The sequence below is a fragment of the Lissotriton helveticus genome, chromosome 1_1 (assembly GCF_964261635.1).
Source record: "Lissotriton helveticus chromosome 1_1, aLisHel1.1, whole genome shotgun sequence".
NCBI classification, from domain to species: Eukaryota; Metazoa; Chordata; class Amphibia; order Caudata; family Salamandridae; genus Lissotriton; species Lissotriton helveticus.
The window spans coordinates 358311012-358330544 of record NC_136057.1 but is presented as its reverse complement, the minus strand read 5'-3'; the positions used below and the strand labels follow the sequence as shown (position 1 = coordinate 358330544).

At 44.1% G+C, this 19533-nt stretch overlaps 1 protein-coding gene across 2 annotated transcripts in view; it reads left to right on the top strand.

The window, feature by feature from the left end:
* Nucleotides 1-19533, top strand: part of SLC25A18 (solute carrier family 25 member 18) — a 370503-nt gene that overhangs the window by 118741 nt on the left and 232229 nt on the right. The gene's annotated exons all lie outside the window — the stretch shown is intronic.

The window sequence follows — 19533 nt, the reverse complement described above, 5'->3', positions numbered from 1 at the left end:
GAAGCGAAAATCTTGGCACTAAGACAATGACTGACACGAATGCCTGAATAAAGAAACTTCATAGGCCAAAGATGAGATAGGTGGTTGTCTTTCTTTCTGTGACAATCCTTAATTGTTTATTATTAGCTGTGCGATTTTCGTAACCATGGTATACCATCCTCGCCCTGATTTTTGTTTTCTCTATACTTTGGGATGCGGTAGTTCTGTTACTTGGGGATCACTATGTGAAACCACTCAGCAAATGTGTATTTTTGTGTAAATCTGCCTCAATATAGTTATAACGCGTCCGAGGCAAGGGCCGTCTATATTGCAAGTTATTGGCACTTAATATTACTGTACGCCTGTAAATATTATCCAGAGCCGAGAACGTGTGCCGTTTTATGATTTCTAAAAATCGATGCCGAGAGGTGGGGAAGCGTGGGTGTCCTGTGACCTCAGTTCTTGCGGGGGTTGCAGTTCCTCTTAGACACGGGGCGCGGGGTGCCAAGCGGTGCCCTGTGAAAGTGGGCATATACCCCCATCCTGCTCTGATACCCACGAGTCTAGCTAGCGCTATATACAACTTTAAAAATAAAAAAGTATAGTTGGCTAAGTGAAAGGGCAACCTCGGGCGCATGGCACACCTGGCGGGCACGTTCTGAGCGTAGGACCAGTGGGCATCGCATGAGTGAACATCTGGAAGGCCCGGATGATAGGACAACAGGCCATCTGATCCTTCTGTGTTTTTTTTATTATTCTTTTTATTTTTAACTAAACTCTTCGGGCAGGTGGGAACGCAAGATGGAAGTTTTGAGCGTAAATAGGAGTGGGCGGTTCTAGGGAAAGAGCGCCCCGGGTGAGTTCTTTAAGCGATGCACCTCTGGGGCATTCTAAAGCAGAGCACCTCTGGGCAGATTCCGAGCACATAGACCACGTCCTGGACACAACATGGCATCTCGAGGACAGGAGACAAATGCACACGCTCTAATGGCGAGTTATATGTTGCACAGGTGGGCCTACTTGTGAAAGTAGGGGCAGACCTGGACAAGTCCTGATCGCTAGTTGCATTGTGCGTTTTCTGATCACGGCATATGTGGGATTTGATACCTGGATGGATACTGGCTGCAGGGTGAATTGTGAAAGCGGAAATACATACATCTGTATGATTTCTCATCTAGAACAGATGTGAAGGCAGGGGGCATGGGCCTAAATTCAGGAATCAGGACACGCGTGGGTGAGCTCTGAGAACGGGATGCGTCCTGCTTTACAGTACTCTGCCGGAATCTAAGACAACCCGTGTATTCCCTGGTGATGCCCCGGGCGGGGCGCGCCCCTGTGCTCTGATGCTCCCGGGAGGGGCGCGGATATCCAGAGCCCTCACATCTCTGGCCCAGTGACCCTGCCACCGGCCCGACAGGTTTCTTCTATGATAAAAACATTACCAGCCCGCATCTGAAGGTGGGAGTGGTGGGCGAACCCGCCTTCCCACGCTCTGGCACTGTCCCGTGGATCTCGGCCCTATTCTTCAGCTCGTTCTATCATCTATTCATTCAATCTTTAATCCGTGTGCCTGGAGGCAGACTGAAGTCTGTAGCCGGTGCCTTGTCTGCATTCCTTGTTCGGGTAACTTTGTTAGTAGTAAATATTTATTTACGTTGTTTATTGGTGCGCCTAGAGGCCGGCCGGCTGAGTGAAAACCAGAGCAGATCTGCGACTGGCACCCACCCACAACATGCCTGAAGCAGAGCTGCTGCGCCCCTGCCTCCTGTTTCTTATTATGTTATGTGTCTACTTACCCACAACATGCCTGAAGCAGAGCTGCTGCGCCCCTTGCCTGACTCCTGTTTCTGGTTAAGAGGTGGAAGAGATGTGGCGCCGCGGCCAGGGTGCCTGCCTCCGGACCTCGTGGTTCACGGTGCGATCCCCGGCGCCAGGTTAGCCATGTGACTGGGCAATAGCTCGCTTAATCTTCCCGACAGTCCCCAGCTCCGGGACACCTCCAGAGGTACTGGCCAGGATGCAGCTGCCACATACCGGTCTCTTGTCTTGATATTGTACATAATAGTTTGTAAGGGCCCAGCACTGTCGGCTCAGTACATGACTCGTTGACCAGCCATGCGGGATTCGGTGACCAGCCATGTTAAAAAAAACGCGCCCCCTACCAGCCGCAGCGTAGCTTCGGATCCAGGCAGCGAGATGCCTCCCTGCAGCAACAGTCTCCAGGTATTCGAGGCCTAGAGAAGGGCTGGACCAGAAACAGGCCTTAAAGGTGCAGGGTCCCGGCCTGTAGGGGGTAGTCTGACAATGCTCACAGTGCTATCGAGACTTTTGTTAATACACGAGGCGTCAGACGGTCTGCCCTTCCCAGCAGCTCTTACAGTAGGAGGTTTTGCTAAGCCTGTCCCGAGGGAGGGAGGGTGTTGTTCGCTGCGAGTATGAGGTGGCGTATGAGGTGGCGTGCATCACCAGGTAGGTATACGCAGGAAAGAATCGTTACCTGAAAAAGAGCCCGGAGAAAGTGCCCTGCCGCACGTAATGAACCACCACAGATAATAAGCACAAGCGCGAGGGAGCGTGACCTGCCGCCAGAGGTCAACAACGCACAAATGAGACGCGTCTGCGTCACAGAGGGAAGCAGCACGAACGTGCCCGCAGAGGATAACATCGCACACCTAGCGTGCACCGATGCGAGATAGTGGATTGAAGTAATATATGCGCAGGTGTGAGTGTCTTCTCTCACAGAAGTCAAAGCGTGGGACATGCCATCCGGTCCGAGACAGTCTCCTGCCCTATTGTACTTATAGTAACACATTTAATACTAAGGGAGTGCGAATAAACATCATTTCTTGCAAACGTACACTAGCACAAAGCTTAGAAAGAGTCCAGCCCCACCAAACGTCTAGAAACTGAAGATTGTGCATCTGGATGGGAACGCCTTGTATCACGAGCTTATGGTGACAGCCTGGAGGGGTAGATGTGAGAATGCCCCACCAGTAGCCTTTATGGCATGGATACTCACACATTTTTCCAGGGGCCACAAAGCTTGGCCTGTGATGTGATGGTGAGGCGCACTGATGCCAGCAGGGTGACGGTCTGGACACCGAGGATGGGGCGACACTGGCAATAAAGTGGGTGTAGGGGAAGCAAAGTATATACATCTAGTGTCTGAATAGTTCAATATGAAACAAACAACTCTGGATTAACCCCGGCTTCTCATCTCCATTAACCAATTGTGTAGTACTTCTTTACATGAAGACCTATTTCTCGAGGTGGTTCATTCACTGCTTAGTTTTTGATTGACATCATTCACGAAGTGGTTGTTTCAAATAACTTACTGGTCATCATTCACGAAGTGGTTGTTTCAAATAATTGGTTATTGGGTTAGGTATTTATTTAACAAAGACATCATTCACGAAGTGCTTGTTTCAAATAATTAGTTATTGTGTTAGGTATTTATTTTTCACAAAGACATCATTCACGAAGTGGTTGTTTCAAATAAATTACTGGTTGTTGTTTTAGTCTCTTTTTTCACGAAGACATCATTCACGAAGGGGTCTTTTCTGATAATTAACCAATTTTGTTTCAAGTTTTTGTTTTCTTTGGGGCATTCAATTATGCCACTGACCACAAACGCACCAAGAGCAGTTGCAACAGATGACGGAAATCCTTTGAATTTACAAATCAATTCACCTACAGAATTCTTGTCAGTTTGTGGAGAACTTGTTGTTTCATGGGCGGATTGGAATGCATGTTTCTTAGATTACATTGCTAACTTAGAGGATGTCAACAGTACTTTCCTTCCTGAGAAGAAGAAACTAATGCTGTTATATTCACTGGGTCCAGAGAATTTACGCTTTCTTGAAGAAATGCGCACACATGAAAGAACAGTAGGAAATGTGGATGTTTTCAAAAATGCATTACTGGATTTGCATAATTTTTTTTCTTTCTCAATAAGTATTGCTGCATTTCTGAAGGATTTTATTTCAGTTTTGAAAAGGTTAACGAGAAAATGTGAATTTGCTCACTTACACAAGGATCTAATCCTTGACTTAGTAGTATGGTATAAGAAAAACAGATCTTTACAAAACAAGTTATGGGTCGGGGGTAATAATTGTCTTAAAGATATAATTGCCTTACTTAATAAGACAGAAATGTTTGATCGTTCTGCTAAAGTTAAGTACCCTCCGAGGAAATTTGAGGATATTGAGCAAAAGAAGTGTAGCAACTTAATTTGTTTTAAATGTGGTAATTATTCACATGCTGTTTTCCTTGGAAAATGCCCTGCTAGATCTGCCAAGTGCTGGAAGTGCGGAGTGATGGGACACTTTTTGCGAGTGTGCAACTGGAAAAACAAGATAATGTTAAAAAGAAAAGTGAAGTATGTCCTACACGAGGGTGATGTTTCGGCATCAAGTCTGAACAATAATGTTGTTCAAAGAAATTTAGTACAGAGGGAAAAAGTTGTTTTAAATTCCTCTAGTGACTCATCATTTAATCCTTTTTATAACATTTCTTTAGATGGTGTTACAGTACGACTGGCAGCGGATTCGGGTTCACCATTCACTGTAGTGCCACAAGAGATATGGAAAAGTCATTTTGTGGATAAAATAGGACGGTGGTTAGAGTCCAATGATGTTTCTGCCGAAAATTTTATAGGCGGGACAATTGATATGCTAGGGTTTAGAACCCTCATGTTTCGTTTTAAAGGAAAACATGTTACGGGAAAATTGTATGTTACAAAGAAGGGTCCACAGATATTAGGGTGGAAAGACCAAAAGTCACTGGACATCACCTACTGATGTGTTTCAGAGGTTGGTGTCGAACTTTTCTGAGGTGTGGTTTTCCAAAGCTATATTCTGACAATTTCCTGATTGTTCAAAGCTACAATTGTAAGTGTTCAGGAAAAATGTTACTTTCTTAAGACAAACGACTTATGCACTAATTTATGGCTGGAGATGTCTTTTATGCTCAGACTTAGCATACTGACTTTGGAAGATTTATTCTGGAAACCAGGAAGTCTGTTTGACTCAAAGATTTCGTTTATAATGTACAGTTTGTTCCAGGTATCTCTGTAGGCATTCCTTACTGCCCTAGACCGTGGAGTGTTTGGTGGTTGTTACAATATAAGATACTCTGTCTGAAGCTTATGTAGGAGGAAGAATATAAAGAAGATGATAATATTGCGTGCAGTTTCTTGTAGAATTATTTAGGTAAAGTTATTCAAGATCCAAATTTTTAAGGTCATCCAGGAGTCTTTACAAATAGCTTTTATAAAATGTATTGATGTAAGCTTATAAAATTGTTCATATGCTTGATTCACCGTCATTTTCGTTAGATTGTACAAGTTTGCCGTAACAAAGTCTTACTGTGGATATTAGGACACTCTTGAATTAACTAGATGGTGTCTTTTAGTACTTTGAAATGTTCGTGGATTTATCTTCAAGATGGTTTCAAGTGAAGTCGTAAGTATATTGGATACATAAGGTCTGTTTAGTTTCTTAGAGATTTGTTTTTCTATGTTAGGGTTTTCCGGTTCTTTGTTTGACAAAATACACTCTCTAGTTTGATTCAGAATTGATGGAGGGTTTCGTAGTTAGTACAGGTTTTGGACAAGAATTTACTCGTTTGCAATGTCCCAGGTGTAATTCTATGTAGGAAGAGTGAATAGAATAGAACACAAACACTGTTTAGACATAACAGCGCTGTTAGTTCTACACTAAACCCTATTTCCTTGAAGCTACACTGCAAATTGCTTTGTGAAGGTTTAGACTCCTTTATAGGTGAAATTAGTCCTGACATTTTTGGACGGCAAGGATTACAGCACTGTTAGCTTTGGGATGCTGACAAGGTTCAGCAATCTAGTGTGAAGTCACAATATAATAATATTAACAATTATTATGATACTAGGGAAGTTGAACACATGTTTTTTGTGTTTTTTTTTTCCTCTTTCTCGGTTTGGAAAGGGGGATGGTGTTGTGGGTGAAGACTTTGAAGTTCAGGATGGTTCACAGGTTCCTGTTTCTTTAGAGTCTTACTGAATCCTCTGTTGAGAAAATATGGAGGAACCTAGTAGAGTGTATGATAACAAATCCACCAGGGTGGGGGACGTGTAATCACTACTAAAAAAGTTTCAGGATTTTATCCGTTCTTGTTTTTGTTACTTGTTATTTCCTTTTTGTTATTTAGCTTTAAATTTATATTGATTAAGAAAGGGGGATGTGTAGTAAGTGCTTGTTTCTTTAAGAGCAATAGTAGAACATTATACATGCAATGGAATCCTGTATATGTAATCCTTGTTGCTGTAGTTCTATAGAATGGTATAATTCAGTTGGTTGTGCAGTCAGCTACACTAAGCTGCTTGTACCTTTTGTTCCTGCATCTTACTTATTCAATAAATTGGATATTCTACCCTACATGGCTATTTCGATTCCTTCAAGGATACTACAGCTAGGCAATTGTTTTATTTCACTTTCCCTCCTTTCTCATTATCACATATGAGGATCTCGCAATACCTGAATGTAGGATGTATGCGCTACAAAACCATCTCCTGCCGCATGCAGTCCCCGGGCCGTACTCTGCGTATCCCTGCTTTACAGTAACACAAAGGTTGTGCTACCCCTCAAATTACAGGAGCACAAACCATCCAGGTACTTCTGTATGCCTGTCTACCTTCCTTCAACATAGCCAATAGTGGGAGATTTACTTATTTATTTTGCAGTTTTTTATGAGGGGAACAAGCCCTAATGGGGTCAGAGAGCTCTGCATAGGGACAGATCTGTGCTGGATTCTAGATGTTTTTTTAAGAACATAGGGGCAGATGTACAAAGCCTTTTGCGGTTGCAAACGGCAAGATTCACAGAAACGCCCTTTCTGATGTATCTAACCAAATTGTGATACAGTAACATATTACCGAATCACAATTTGGGTTTGCGACCAAACACCAATTCAGTTTTTGGAAGGGGCGTGTTTAAGGTTTTGGTTTCAAATACCAAATTGGAATGGTATATATTAATATTTTGCATCTGAATTCCGGTCGTAAAACGTTTATCTTTTGCTACCTTCTCAAAGGAGGTGGTAAGCTTTTTGTAAACGGGAAGGGATCCCCAAGATCCAAGTCGCACTTTGTGAATGTTAACATTTTTTTTTTTTAAGTTGTCGGTGGTCCCATGGACTACTGCCTGCTCTTTAGTTATGTAGATTACACTGTTCATTTTTTGTTCTTTAAACGCATCACATTTTCCATTAAGGAAAACGGGTTGCATTTGAAGAAAATAAATTGGTTTATTTAAGAACAATTACAAACATCAACAGGCTACTATCCCTGTGATGGCTGTGATTCTTAGTGAGGCGCAATTTGCAATCTACCTCATTACTGTTCATGAAGTTTGTTGTAGTGTGACCGACTAGGAATTGGTATTTGCTAATCGACCTATCGGGATTTAGGTCGGCTTACCAATTAGCACTTTAGTCGCAAATTGTGACCAGCATTTTGCAACCAAAGTTTGATACATCTGGCCCATGGTTACATAAAGGACCATATCCTGGTACTAGACAACGTTCCCCTAGATCACAAGGTCACAAAAATACACATCTCTTAGAAGATTATCAGCATTTTATGTATCCACACATCATTCTGGAAGTGCAGATGAGGGTACGCTTCAGTCTTCTCTCACTTGTTCAGAAATGGGTCAACATTTAGATTCCAGAGAACAGCCTTGACTGACCCGGGACAGTGCAAAGTTGAAGGCTTTTTTGCAGCCTTAAGCTTTGCAAAAGTCTGCTGAAAGCATAGCAAATCCACAAAGGTTGCAAAGTTTTCACTTTACAAATTTATGTGAAAATAGTGACTCATGGTAAATTTGGAAGGGTGAATGCTGCTGAAATCGCTGCTGTGCGTCCTTCGTTTTGCTGTGTGTGCTGGCAGAGCCTTTGTCCGTGGAAAAGGTTTCTTAGTGCTTTCTGTCTGGAAGCGCTACTGAGCTGTGCTCTGACTTCAATTTTGTGACCACGCTATCACAGCTCGCGTTTCCCGCTGCGCGGGAAACACTCGCATCCCTGGTCGGCGGACTGTGATTACAACAGGACTCCAGGAACCACAAACCTCTTGGCCCTGGAGCACCGCCCTGACACGCCCCCCTCACCTGGGGATAATTGAGGAGCAGCCACGCTGGACTGTTGGTGAATGCTGCTGAAATCGCTGCTGTGCGTCCTTCGTTTTGCTGTGTGTGCTGGCAGAGCCTTTGTCCGTGGAAAAGGTTTCTTAGTGCTTTCTGTCTGGAAGCGCTACTGAGCTGTGCTCTGACTTCAATTTTGTGACCACGCTATCACAGCTCGCGTTTCCCGCTGCGCGGGAAACACTCGCATCCCTGGTCGGCGGACTGTGATTACAACAGGACTCCAGGAACCACAAACCTCTTGGCCCTGGAGCACCGCCCTGACACGCCCCCCTCACCTGGGGATAATTGAGGAGCAGGCACGCTGGACTGTTGGTGAATGCTGCTGAAATCGCTGCTGTGCGTCCTTCGTTTTGCTGTGTGTGCTGGCAGAGCCTTTGTCCGTGGAAAAGGTTTCTTAGTGCTTTCTGTCTGGAAGCGCTACTGAGCTGTGCTCTGACTTCAATTTTGTGACCACGCTATCACAGCTCGCGTTTCCCGCTGCGCGGGAAACACTCGCATCCCTGGTCGGCGGACTGTGATTACAACAGGACTCCAGGAACCACAAACCTCTTGGCCCTGGAGCACCGCCCTGACACGCCCCCCTCACCTGGGGATAATTGAGGAGCAGCCACGCTGGACTGTTGGTGAATGCTGCTGAAATCGCTGCTGTGCGTCCTTCGTTTTGCTGTGTGTGCTGGCAGAGCCTTTGTCCGTGGAAAAGGTTTCTTAGTGCTTTCTGTCTGGAAGCGCTACTGAGCTGTGCTCTGACTTCAATTTTGTGACCACGCTATCACAGCTCGCGTTTCCCGCTGCGCGGGAAACACTCGCATCCCTGGTCGGCGGACTGTGATTACAACAGGACTCCAGGAACCACAAACCTCTTGGCCCTGGAGCACCGCCCTGACACGCCCCCCTCACCTGGGGATAATTGAGGAGCAGGCACGCTGGACTGTTGGTGAATGCTGCTGAAATCGCTGCTGTGCGTCCTTCGTTTTGCTGTGTGTGCTGGCAGAGCCTTTGTCCGTGGAAAAGGTTTCTTAGTGCTTTCTGTCTGGAAGCGCTACTGAGCTGTGCTCTGACTTCAATTTTGTGACCACGCTATCACAGCTCGCGTTTCCCGCTGCGCGGGAAACACTCGCATCCCTGGTCGGCGGACTGTGATTACAACAGGACTCCAGGAACCACAAACCTCTTGGCCCTGGAGCACCGCCCTGACACGCCCCCCTCACCTGGGGATAATTGAGGAGCAGGCACGCTGGACTGTTGGTGAATGCTGCTGAAATCGCTGCTGTGCGTCCTTCGTTTTGCTGTGTGTGCTGGCAGAGCCTTTGTCCGTGGAAAAGGTTTCTTAGTGCTTTCTGTCTGGAAGCGCTACTGAGCTGTGCTCTGACTTCAATTTTGTGACCACGCTATCACAGCTCGCGTTTCCCGCTGCGCGGGAAACACTCGCATCCCTGGTCGGCGGACTGTGATTACAACAGGACTCCAGGAACCACAAACCTCTTGGCCCTGGAGCACCGCCCTGACACGCCCCCCTCACCTGGGGATAATTGAGGAGCAGGCACGCGCATCGCGGGACGCGCGCGGGCGACGCCGGGCTAAGCCCGGGCAAAGGGCGGGCCCTCTGTGGCCCTCAGTGGCCGAGGTAGGCCGGGGCGGGCCCTGGTATTTTTGAATATTTTTCTTTTTATTGTTTTTGCATGCTGCCTGAGTTATTATATCTTATAGGCATGCAAATACGCCGATAGAACTGTAGCCACAGACTATTTTATCTGCAGGTTTGACTCTTGTGTTCACCCCCCTGGTTTTTTTTAATTCTTTTTACTAATAGGTCATATTATTATTCATTGTGTATTACCTTCATTAGTGGGGAATTTAGTTGTAGGACCAGTCTTGTCTGAATTATGGAGGCAAAAACACTCCGATCTGGGAAAGTTGTAATGGAGAAACCCGGTACAATACCCGGTTCAACTCAATTGAGGAAAAAGCATGTTCAATGTGATACTATGAAAGGCCAGTTGCAACTGTCTCAAATCTGGGAAAAAAGCTTGAATAAATCCCTTGACGCTCCCAAGAAAACTGATACTGATTTGTTACCTCAATCGGAACGTTGTCCTAATATGGAGGGAGCTTGTCAGTTTGATCCTATGCTGGAAACAAAAAGGACACTGAGTCAGTCAAGCGAAGTAAATATTCCTACATGCCCAGTACATGTGTCTGGCGTTGAACCTTTGCTAATTCCAGCACAAACAATGGGACGTAGTATTCTCTTGGGAAATGATAACTTGGAAAAGGATAAGGCTGATGTTTCAATAGCCACCAGCATTGATTTTGACCTCTGCGGACGATATGTGGATAAGCCATCTTTGTTTCATCTGGTGCCTAATAAAACCCCCACTGGAGAAACACCATCAGGATTGCTACTTTATAGCAGCACTCCCTCCGTTAAATCCACAGACAACCTTTCCTCGCAGAGTGGTGTACAATCTCCGGAACTTAATTTATCGGGGATTTGTGCTTTTACATCATCCAGTTATCCAAAAAATGATAAACCTATTTCTGAGTCTCTCATAGCCCTTGAGCAGATTTTGTCTTCCATATTACTTTTAATGGGTAAATTTGCTGTAAATTCTGATTGTATTTTGTCTTCGGTTACTGAGATATTGCAGGTATTGCTGGCACAAAATGTAAAAAATGCTGAAAATATGATTAATCCTCTTATTATACCTACTAATTCTGTTTCTGTTGTCCAAAAAGTTGTTGATAACACTGCAGAGGTGGGGGGAACTGCCCCCATAGGATTGTCTATAGAGGCGGATATTCATAGGCCCCCAAATCTTTCTTCCCCATCTTCCTTGCCACAGATAAATGATTCTGTGTTGGCTGAACAGGATGAAAATGTGGTTGTTGAGATGCAAACGGAGGGTCATGAACTTTTTCCTATTTTTGTACAAGATAAAAAGGAGCCTGAAGGCCCTTTGGGGACTATTGGCGCTCCTAAAGTAAAATCAAGAGGGAAAAATAGGAAACTGATACGTAAATATAAAAAGAAAAGACCTAGGCAAATTATTTTTCAAAAAAATATAACATCTGAAAGGCCTGTTCTTATAGACAGTGGTTATAATCCAGCCCTAGATATCCCCGGTATGGTGGAAGTGGGAGGTAGCAAAAAAGCTGTATATGGGAGTACCCCGCTTGAAGTATCTTTGAAGGAGGAAGTCCCATGTCCATTAGAAAATGTCTCTGTTCCTCTGCCAATAAGTTCCGAAAACACTGTACATACGCCGATAGTAACAAGAGTATTTAATCCGTCTGCTCCTATATTTCGGCCACAGACAGAGGTTGTCAGGAACTCAATCCCTCATTCAGCAAAAAGCCCAATTTTAAATGTGGATACTTTGTCATTAGATTTTCTCCCATTATTTGATTCAGATTTAAAAATGAATAGAGCCTGGTTATTAAACTGCTTTAAAGAGATAGAAAGTCTAAAGTTAGTTTTAACAAATGATATTGATTTAGTTCTCCCAATAAAATCTATAAATGGGCAACGTACAAGGGTAAAGTTTTACTCAAAAATAATAACTAATTTAGTTCTTCACCAGGCGGAAGCATTTCAATGTAGAGGAATTGACGTGCTACCTTTTGTGAATAATAATTCGTGCCTTTCATCTAGTGAAAGAAACACAAAGTTGGCTTCTGTTCATGATGATTTTTCTATGTGCAATAAAGACCTAAAAATTTGGGTCTCCAAAGGCAAACGAATGGTTTCACAGGTGCTTCCATTACCTGTTAGTACAGACGTTCCTCTAAATGAAGACAATTTGATGTGGAACTGGTTACCAGGAGTCTTATCAAATACAACCTCGAGAAACCCACGACCTTTTTCGCATCTTTAACACTTGTTTAAAAATTGTTTCTTGGAATGCCGCCGGTTTGTCGAATTGCCCTGAGAAATTTGATTTTCTTTCTTCTCTGAAAGCAGATGTGATATGTATCCAAGAAACATGGTGTAAAACTCTCCCTTATGGAGGGAAAGATTACTTTGTCTTAGAGGCTCCTGCAACATCATCAAAAAAAGGCCATGCTAAGGGAGGAATTGCCTGTTTGTTATCAAACGCACTACAATGGCAATTTTCCCATCATAAGGACGAGAGTAATCTATTCCAATCCATAACCATATCCAATATGGACTCTGTTAGTCAACGGTCCTCGCTTATAATATTAAATGCCTATATTCCTCCAGAAGATAATTACACGAAAGTTTTAAAACGTATGTTTTCCCATGTTAAACAACTAATAGAGGTGGATCACCCGCCATATTTACTGCTGGTGGGGGACTTAAATTGTAAAGTGTCTAACACTTCTCTGGCCATGTTTAGAAATAAAGATAAGGAAGAAGCATATAATATACCTGAAGCAGTCCTGCCTGCCCATATTAAAACTAACAAAAGAGGCAAGATTCTTCTCGGGGAACTTTGCTCCTTGGAGGGAATTATTATAAATGGCAGGATGCCTTCTGATACTCCTGCAAATTATACACATGGATCTTTTAGGGGTGAATCTATTTTGGATTATGTAATAACGGATTTTGATATGTTCTTTTTTCTTAAAGATTTGGTGATCTCTCACTCCCCTTTGAGTGATCATAAAATTATCAATATAACAGTCTCATTATCACCCCCTGCAACGAGCCTCTGGTCTTTAAAGAATAGAGATTTTTCAATCAAGTGCAACACAAATAGATGCTATTGGGGAAAAATTACTAGTAAGGATGTACTAATTATCCTTAGCCAATTATTATTGGAGTTGGACTACTGGCAAGGTAGGGAATTCCTCTTTCTTGAAAACCTTATAAAAAAAGTCACCGCGGTGGCTAAGATTTCAGGAAAACCAAAAAAGAAACATTTTTCTCCTAGTCCTCTATTAAGGTTAAATAAAGAAATAAATAAACTTGTGAGGAAGCAATACCTCAATAGATCGGGGGAAATTGAATCTCAGTTAGCTTTATTAAAAAGAAGGAGGGTAAGATTGAGATATAAATTAAAAAAAGAAAAAGAAGATAATTTATGGATCAAGTTAAGAGAGGCTTCAATTTGTAATAACTCTAGAGATTTCTGGTCCATAATAAGACAAGGATGTGGCTCTATAACAACGCCTACTCCGATAGTTATTACGGAAGATGTCTGGACCGTATTCGTGTCCACCCTATACGCGTCTAATGGCGCAGGGGCGGACCCTCGGCTGCCAGGGCTAAATAGTGACTGTATAATGGAACTCCCCACTGAGCAATCCATAGCAACCGTAATAAAGAGCATGCGCTCTTCCGGGGCTATGGGGCCTGATGAATTGCCCATGTCTATAATTAAACAAGATGTTATGACTTGGAGCAAGATTCTTCTTCCAGTATTTCTGGCATGTTTTAAATTACGAACAGTCCCCGACTCTTGGCGGGGAAGTATCCTAATCCCAATTTTTAAAAAAGGTGATCGGGACAACCCCTCTAATTATCGTCTAATAGCTCTATTAGACTCAATAGGGAAAATTTTTGCTAAACTGATATTATTATTAATAATGAAATGGATAAATCAACACAATATTTTACCCATGGAACAGACAGGATTTCGTAAAGATCATGGAACTTTAGATAATTTAACATTGCTACAGGTAATAATGGATAAATATGCACGTGTCCGAGGTGGTGGCGTATACGCTGCATTCATTGATTTCTCCACAGCGTTTGACAAAGTGGATCGTCCAACGCTGTGGAGAAAATTGGCGGCTATGGGTATGCCGGGATACCTATTAGACTTAGTTAAGTCCTTACACTCGTGCACATGGTGTAAGGTGTTACAAGGAGGTGAGAGGGGTCTTTCTAATTCTATCCCCTCCCTGAACGGATTAAAACAAGGCTGTATATTGGCACCCATATTGTTTTCTTTATATACGGCTGATCTCCCTAGGACTGTTTCAGTTTGTGAGGGGTTAGCCCCGAAAATTGGAGGGTCAGCTATATCAATTTTAATGTATGCGGACGATATACTTGTCTTAGATCTGACTCCGAAAGGTCTTTCTAATCGTCTTCATGCATTGAATCAATTCGCAGATGTACATTATATGAAAATTAATAGTTCCAAAAGTAAAGTTATGTGCATCTTCGGTAAGAAGAAAAGCAGGTCTAGTAGCTATAATTGGACAATTAGCGGAGAAAAACTTGAGGTGGTAAAAACCTACACGTTTTTAGGCAAAATAATATCTGCTAACCTTAGTGAGAAGTCTCACATCGAACATAATTCCAGAAAAGCGATGACCCATGGTATGGGATTATGTTCCTTGTATAAAGCTACTGGGAAGAGACATTTCTCCATATGCTTGGAGGTATTCCGAATGAAAATTCCTGCAACTCTCCTTTATGGAATGGAACTAGTGGAGTTGAAACAATGGGGTTTCATGCAAAAAATGGAAGGAAAGATACTAAGAAAAATATTGTCATTTAACTCAGCCTGCTCTACATCCTCATGCAGGCTGGAATTCGGACTTCGAAGTTGTTGGGCACAGGGGTTGGTAGCCCTTGTGAGATGGGTAGCTTGTCTGGCCAGAGGTAAACCGGGAACCTTACGGGAAATTATAAAAAAAGAACTATTAGGCAACTTTAATGAGTTCTCGCTGCTGGTAAGAAATTTTAGAAAAGCGGTATCGCTGCTTGAACTGGATGAAAGCACATTATTCTTACTTTCTCCATTAGAGTTAAAGTTGAAGTTAAAAAGTATGTCCTGGGAACTCTGTATCAAGTCAGATATACTTGCCCAACCGAAGCAAAAAGAAAGGGAAGCACTGGTTACGACATATACTCCCAAAGTAGCCCAACAATATTTAATTTGGAATATTCCACATGGCGTCCGTAGATTCTGGTACCTTCTACGCCATAATTTGCTTCCACTGAATTCATTGTTAGCCAAATGGTATGGGGTTTCGCCTCTGTGCAGTTTTTGTAAAAATGCTGTTCAGGATTTTAATCATGTTTTGCTTATTTGCCCGGTATTGGGTCCCATGCGCCAAAAATGGATAAAACCAATTTGTTTACAATTGGGAATTGTGAATGTAAAAATGTTTTTCCATGCACTTTATTGCCCCCCAAGCGAAATGTTCTGTTCCAGAATTTTTAACTATTTTAAAGCGTTTTTAGATATTTATTAATGAATTTCCGGGAGATGTTGATAATTGCCTCTCGTGCAGATAATTCTTGTGGCTATTTTCTATGTCGTATGATGTTTTGTATGTATAATATTGTGTTAATATGTGTGTATCTTTTTATGTGGCCCTCAATGAGAGCCAAATCATAATAAATTTTGACTTTGACTTTGACTTTGGAAGGGTTGGAGTGATGCAGTAGCTCTAATGGGGAAAAGGATCTAAAACTAGTAAAGGACTTACACTGTTCAACCTGGGAGAAGGAATGGGTGCTCAGGTGGTCGTACATTGTCGGCCACTGGAGAATTTGTTTAGACTGGACTCCCTGAGTTACTTCAATAGTCAAAAGCAGACATCTTCAAGCTTTTTAATGCTACACCTTCCCCTCCCAGTGGAAAAAAAAATGAATCGGCTCCCCCCTCAGAATGTTTCACAATTATTCAATAAAATTGGCTATGTTTAACCATGTCTTGACTTATTTAAACAGGAGACATATTTAAACATTGCAGTCAAGACCTATGTGACTCCCTGAAATATTTTTTCTTGGATAAGATCTCTATTATCAAAGCCAGCCTCTCCACTACATCGCATAGGGAACCTTCGGACAACCTGATAACTAATGTATCCACTTCGGATCATTTTCCCATCATCTGCCCTTTGACCTTCTCAGAATTACTGACTCGTGTCAAATCCGGTTCCCCTAACGATTGCTGCCCCCCCATATTATGAGGGACGCCCGCTCTGTCTTACCACACAGTGCGTTGCTTTTAAGAACGCAATAGTGGTCCCCCTACTCAAGATACCAGGGGCTGACCCTGCGAACCCCTCTAACTATCGACCTATCTCTCTCCTTCCTTTTTTGGCCAAGATCTTAGAGGCTCTTGTCACTAAGAGCCTATCCAACTTCATCGAACAGACAGAATACTTAGTCGCATCAGGCAGGCTTTCGGCCTGCCTACTCTACGGAGGCTGTAATTCTGGCTATGCTGGACACTATGAGAGCCAATGCTGATAAGGGTGGCTCTCAGGCTTTGGTGCTACTGGATTTGTGGGCTGCTTTCGACATGGTCGACCATAAAATTCTGCTGGACCGTGTCGAACAGGCCGGCATACAGGGCTCCGCCTACAACTAGATTAAATCCTTCCTAGAAGGTAGAACCCAAGCAGCCGTCTTGCTTCTTTCACTGCCCCTAAGATCGCGACTTCATGCGGAGTCCCACAAGGCTCATCCCTATCCCCACTCCTGTTTAATCTGTACCTCTGGCCCCTGATTAATTCCTTAAAAGACATGAAGGTAACCACCTTTAACTATGCGGACGACCTCCAGCTCGTCTTCACACTGGACAGTTCCTCTGACTCCATCCATCAATTTCAAACCACTATGCTTCACATTCTGTGCTGGATGGACCTAAATCATCTGAAACTCATCTCAGGGAAGACCGAAATAATCTTGCCTGGGAAGAGTGAACTTTCCTGGGGTCCACACTACTGGACGTCAGAACTGGGTCCCCCCCCCCCACATCCCCCCTCATCTGTGAAAAGTCTTGGGGTCATCATCAACGCTGATCTATCACTCAGAGGCCAAGTGGGGGCAGTGGTCTCGTCCTGCCTATTTCTGCCACGCAGGATTAGGAAAATTGCCCACCTGCTCACCCACTCACCCCTTATACAGGTGGTGATTACTTTGGTACTTTCTCGACTTGACTTTTCCATCTCTATCTATCTCGGCCTTCCATCATGCCTACTCAAACGCCTCCAAATGGTACAAAATCAGGCCACCAGGTTAATTCACAAGCAACCCAGATGGCTATCTGCTAGACCTCTGTTGGACAAACTTCATTGTCTTCCTATTGCCCAACATGCTGCCTTCAAGTCAGGGTGTATAATTTTCAAAGCCCTGCACGGCAGGAGCCCCAAATGTATCACCTGCCTGATAGCAAGGCACGCCCCACTCGTCAACTTACGGTCCGCCCATCTTCAGCTTTTGACCACCCCCACCGTCAAGCTCAAACGCCAGGGAGGGTGCAGGTTCTCTCTCCTTGCCCCAAAATTCTGGAATTCTTTGCCACTAGCAATCCGGAAGAGCGACAATCTACTGGGGTTCAGAAGGCTGCTTAAGACCTGGCTGTATGAGCAAGCACTTGCGTAACCCGTCTCCGTTTTGACATCTACCTGATCAGCGTCATGAAACCTCTGGGTGACCGTGCACTCTATAAATTCCTATTAACATAACATTCTCTTACTGTTAAAAATACAACCAAATACATGATTGCCAAACATACTATTCTATTCAGGCAGGCCGTACTAATGTAAAAATACCAACAGTGTGAATATTAGAAATGGGGGGCAGAGGGGTGTAGAAGAATATTTGGAATCCCTTCCCTTTTGACACCTTCTCCCAGCCAGATATAAAATACAAAAGATGTAAGTGATGGCCCATTACAGGAAGGCTTACTGCTGCTATTCCCCCCCTGCTTAATACAAAGCACTGCTGGGAGCATAATGCTTCTTTTGGCCATAGCCTGGCGCCCCCCTTCGGGATCACTTGAGACTCCCCAGGAGGCCCGCCCCCCAGTTTGAAGCCCTCTGGTCTAAAGACAATCACAGAATTGGGAGGCTCCTGTAGACTAATCTCTTTAACGCCGCTTTTGGTCGGGTCCCATGCTAAGTATGGCTTAGTTTAATTTCAGGCCTCACAAATTGGGATGCCATTTTCACTGATATAGAATGAAGAACTCTTTTGCAGATGGAGCAGTTAGCTGAAGATTGGATGAAGCAATATATGTTCCGTGTAATATAATGGCAAGGCTCTGCTCCTGGGGCATTCTAGTTGTTTTACATTGCTAAGAGTACCCTAGACATACCTGCAGCTTAGATGTCCCACCTCCATTACAGGGGCTGCCTCTTAAACAGCCAGTTATGGGGCAAATGACTGACAAATTAGCAAAGTGTTATAGATATTGACTTATGAGGTCACGTAGTTAGTGACCACCAAATTTGAATTTCAGACCAAGGCCAGTGTTGCATAGGGTGTATACATCACCAGGATAAAAACTTTGCATTTCTAGGTAGCCAGATTTGTACAAAAATACTTGTCTCAAGAAAGCTGTAAGAATAGGGTTGAGCTGTTAAGAATAAAGAAAAGAGCAGCAGTTCCACACATAAAAACAAGTGTCTTAACTGTTCTTCCTTTTTTCAGAAGATGACTTGATCTCAATAAATCAGGAGTTTGTATAGTGCGGCTACTCACCCATGAGGATTTCAAGGTGCTAGGGGGCGAAGGGGCTACTGATCCGTCTGGCGTGGTGGTTTAGTCGATGAGCCAGGTCTTGAGATCCTTACTGAATTGGGTCAGCGACGTGGATTGCCTGAGGTGGAGGACAGGGTGTTCCAGGTCTTGAAGGCGTGATAGGAGAAGGATCTTTCTCCGAAGTTACTTGCGTGGGCTGTGGGGGTGGGAGGGGTTCCCAGTGCGGCGGGCCATTGAGGAGTCATCCCAGGCTGAGGGGGCAGGACCAAGGCGGAGTACTTCGGTCTTGTCCGAGTTGAGCTTGAGGCAGCTATCTTTCATCCATGTGGCAACGGCCTTCATCCCGTTGTGAAAGTTGATTCTGGCGGCTGTGCGTTCGTTAGTGAGGAAGAGGATCAGCTTGGTGTCATCGGCATAGGAGACAATGTTGAGGCAGTGGTTTCTGACGCTAGACGCAACGGGGGCCATGTAGACGTTGAAGAGGGTAGGGCTCAGGGATGATCCCTGGGACACTCTGCAGCTTATCTCTGTAGGTTCTGAGAGGAATGGAGGTAGTCTCACTCACTGTGTTTGGCCGGTAAGAAAGTAGTGGATCCAGTCCAGGGCCTTGTCGCGGATGCCGGCGTGGTGGAGTCTCGTTATTAGAGTGTGGTTGGAGACCTTGTCAAAGGCGGCCGATAGGTCCAATAGAATGACGGCTGCGGTTTCGCCAAGGTCGAGGAGAGAGCGGATGTCGTCGGTGGTGGCGAGGAGTACGGTCTCTGTGCTGCGATTACTTTGGAAGCCGTATTGAGCGATGTCCAGGACGTGGTTCTCTTTAATGAACCCAGCGAGTTGGGAGTTAATGGCCTTCTCAATGACGTTGGCTGGGAAGGGGAGGATGGAGATGGGTCTGAAGTTCTTGAGGTCTGTCAGGTTGGAAGATGGCTTCTTCAGCAGGGGATTGGTCTCGGCGTGTTT